Below are 3,854 nucleotides of genomic sequence, written 5' to 3'. Positions count from 1 at the left end.
GGGACCCGGGACGCAGGCCTTCACTCCGGCCTGAGCCACCTTCAGCACCTTCACTGCTCGAGGGTCTGCTTCATGCCTATGCATGCAAATTAACCGCCATCTTTGTTGGTGGTTAATTTGCATATCGTGCTGATTAGCCAATGGGAGGTATAGCAAAGGTACGGTCAATTACCATGTTTGTCTATTATTAGGTAGGCTTAATTTCAGGTGTGTAGCATAGTGGTTAGACAACCATAAACAAAGTGTTCCCCTGATATATCTAGTACCCACCTGACACCATACATAATTATTACAATATTATTGACTATATTCCTTATGTTGTACTTTATATCCCCATGACTATTTTATAACTATCAATTTATACTTTTTTTAAATGTATATATTTTTAAATTGATTTCAGAGAGGAAGGGAAAGGGAGAGAGAGATAGAAACATCAATGATGAGAGAGAATCATTGATGGGCTGCCTCCTGCACACCCCCCACTGGGGATCAAGCCCACATCCCAGGCATGTGTCCTTAACCGGAATTGAACCCAGGACCCTTCACTCCACAGGCCGAAGCTCTATCCACCGAGCCAAACCAGCGAGGGCTCAATTTGTATTTCTGAATCCCTTCACCTTTTTCACCCAGCCCCCCAATTTTCTCTTCTCTCTGGCAACCATCAATCTATTCTCTGTATCTATGAGCCTGTTTCAGTGTTATTTATCCCTTTATTCTGTTCTCTAGATTCCACATATAAGTGAAATCATATGGTATTTGTCTTTCTCTGACTGACTAATTGCACTGAGCATAATACCCTCTGGTTCATCCATGCTGTAATAAATGGTAAGATTTCAATCTTTTTTTATGACCAAGTAATATTCCATTGTATATATCTACCACTGATTTTTAATCCACTTGCCTACTGATGCACATCTGGATTGCTTCCATATTTTGGCTATTGTAAAAAAACACTATAAATGAACATAGGTATGCATATGTCCTTCCAAATTAGTGTTTTGGGTTTCTTCAAATATATATCCAGAAGTGAGATCACTGGGTCCTAAGGCAGTTCAATTTTTAATTGTTTGAGGACCTTCCATACTGTTTTCCATAGTAGCCACACCAATCTGCATTCCCAGTAAGAGTGCACCAGGCTTCCCCTTTCTCCTCAGCCTTGCCCACACCTGTGTGTTGATTTATTGATGATAGCCATTCTGACACGTGTGAGGTCTTATCTCATTGTGGTTTTAATTTGCATTTCTCTGATGATTAGTGACACTGAGCATCTTTTCTGTCTATTGGCCATCTGTATGTCCTCTTTGGAGAACTGTCTATTGAGGTCCTCTGCCCATTTTTAATTAGACTGTTTGGTTTTTGGTATATGTGTTCTTTATAAATTTCAGATATTAACCCCTTTTCCAATGTAAAGCACCACGTGTGCAGAATGAAATGAGCAGACAAACAGCTGCTCCTGGCCACAGCAGATGGAAGGGGACCAAGGAAGCAGTTAAGCATCAAGCTGAGGGGCTCACACATACCCAAGCACACACGACTCAATAAATATTATCTGATGTTGATGAAATACTCAGTTTCACAGGAATCTCCGATGACAGGTGATATGAGTGATATTACATATTAACAATTTTATAAACACTGACAAGGTGAATGTGCTCTGGCTGCTCAGTTAAAGCACATTCATTTGTACTCGCACATATGCAAATCACCTCATACTTCCTAATTTCATGACTCTTTGCTGCACTGAAAGGCTTTCAGAGCCAGGCCCAAGTTTCCACACAAAATATCTTGCTATAACCTCTCTGAGACTATGAGGATTCGTGAAACTGTTTTTAAAAGGCACCCTCAGCAAGAGGTGGTCAGCCTGACATTCAGAAGACCCAAGGCTTAACCAGAGCCCCGCAGTCCTGTGATCTGTCAAGTGTGCTGGGGGAGGACAGACACTCGCTGCCTGCAGGTGGGCTCATTCATGCTCCCTCTGCTCCAGGTGGTCTATTGTTCTGTGTTAGCATTTCCAGTGCAGGCCGGCCAGTCAGACTCCTCCTGGGAAGCGGTATTGGGAACTGGCACAGAATGAGATAGGGCACATGGGTCAAGTAGGAAAAAGAACTTTAGAAAGTCCTGCTCCCCACCTTGCACATTAAAATATCTTGTTACTGACTAGTTGTGTTCTTTCGCCAGTCACCGAACCTCTTTAGACCTCAGTTTTCTTCTCTACAGAATGATAGAACTGAAACTCCAAGTGCCTTCCAACTCAAACCTTCAATGAAGAGTAGCTGTGAGTACACCACTTCCATAAAACTTATGTAAAGCTATTTTTAAAAAGAACGAGTGATGAAAATACATTTAAAAATGCACAGAAAAGATCAGTTGCCTTGGAACCAAGATGGCAGCATAGGCAAATGCCTGTACTCGCTGCCTCCCACAACCACATCAAAATTACAACTAAAATACAGAAAAACCATCATCCAGAACCACCAGAAAGCTGGCTGGATTAAGTCCTACAACTAGAGAAGTAAAGAAGAAAGCACACTGAGACTGGTAGGAGGCGCAGAATGGGCTGGTCCGGCACCCACGTGTGCCGTTGTTTTTTTTAACCAGGTGGGAGAGCATCTCTGTGGAGGCTGCCCAGAGGAGCAGGGGTTCCCAGCCCCGCACCAGACCCCCCAGCCCAGGGTCCAAGAACTGGGAAAAGAAGTCCCTACAGGCAGTCAGAACTACAGGCTGTAAAAACCAGTGTGGACTGGGGCTGAGTGACACAAAGGCTGCTGGAGACCCAGCTGCTGCTCTTAAAAGTCCAACACCATGAACTGAACTTACAAGGTTCCGCTTCCTCTGAGCTCCAGTGCTGGGCGAGGCTCTGGGGGACCCAGACACATACAAGGAGAAACTGGACTGCCTGGCATCAGGGCAGCAACTCAAGGGTGGCTTTCTTCCAGATGGAGGTGCTTGCAGCTGTTATTGTTCCCGTGCTGGGACCTCCCCTGTTGGTCGCAGGGCTGACTGGCAGCCATTTCTCTTTGCTCTGCCCTGGTGATTCCCTGAGACTCCACCCCACTCAATTTACAACCCCACCCAACCCAATTTAAAACCCCACCCAAGCTGTGCACAGCTGTTTTTATATATGAATGGTCTGTCCTTTCTCAGGCTAAAACCTGTCAAACAAGTTGCAGGTGGGTCAGGGAGTCCCAAACCTATCAGTAAAAGGCCCAAGACCCAACACTAGCACCAGCCTGCCTTGCTGCACAGCTGGGCCTTGTTTGGGCACTTCCAAACAGGATACAAAGAGGAGGAATCTACAGATCTCTCTGTAGCTCTTGCTGGGTGGTCCCAGGCAGTGGCTGACTTTGCACCTCCCTGGAGACCCAAGAGCCAGTATACCCAGTGGTCAGTATCAGACCATACCAGATTACAATACTTCACATCCATAAACTACACACTCAAGGGGCAGGCTCAGTGAGCACCAAAGCCCCACTGAAGCAAGTCCTGCCCCATAAGGGTGTGTCCTGCACAGCAGCTCTCCCACTGTAATCACAGCTGGTCCCCACAGCCAGTTGGCCTGGAGGTCAATTTTTCCCAGTGACACCAACAGCAATCAAGGTTCAACTACAACAAGACTGTGCACACAGCCCACAAAGGGGTGCACCTAGAGTGTCCATCTCAGGTAACTGGGGAGGCTGAGCCACTGGGCCCTATAGGACACCTACTACAGAAGGCCACACTATCAACTCAAGGAGACTTAGCAGCTCTACCCAATACATAGAAACAAACACAGAGGAGCAGCCAAAATGCAGAGACAAAGAAACATGTCACAAATGGAAGAAAGCAAACTACTAGATATAAGGTTTTTAACCACA

This window comes from Myotis davidii, unplaced genomic scaffold, assembly GCF_000327345.1.
Source record: "Myotis davidii unplaced genomic scaffold, ASM32734v1 scaffold281, whole genome shotgun sequence".
NCBI lineage: Eukaryota > Metazoa > Chordata > Mammalia > Chiroptera > Vespertilionidae > Myotis > Myotis davidii.
This window is presented reverse-complemented; position numbering follows the sequence as displayed.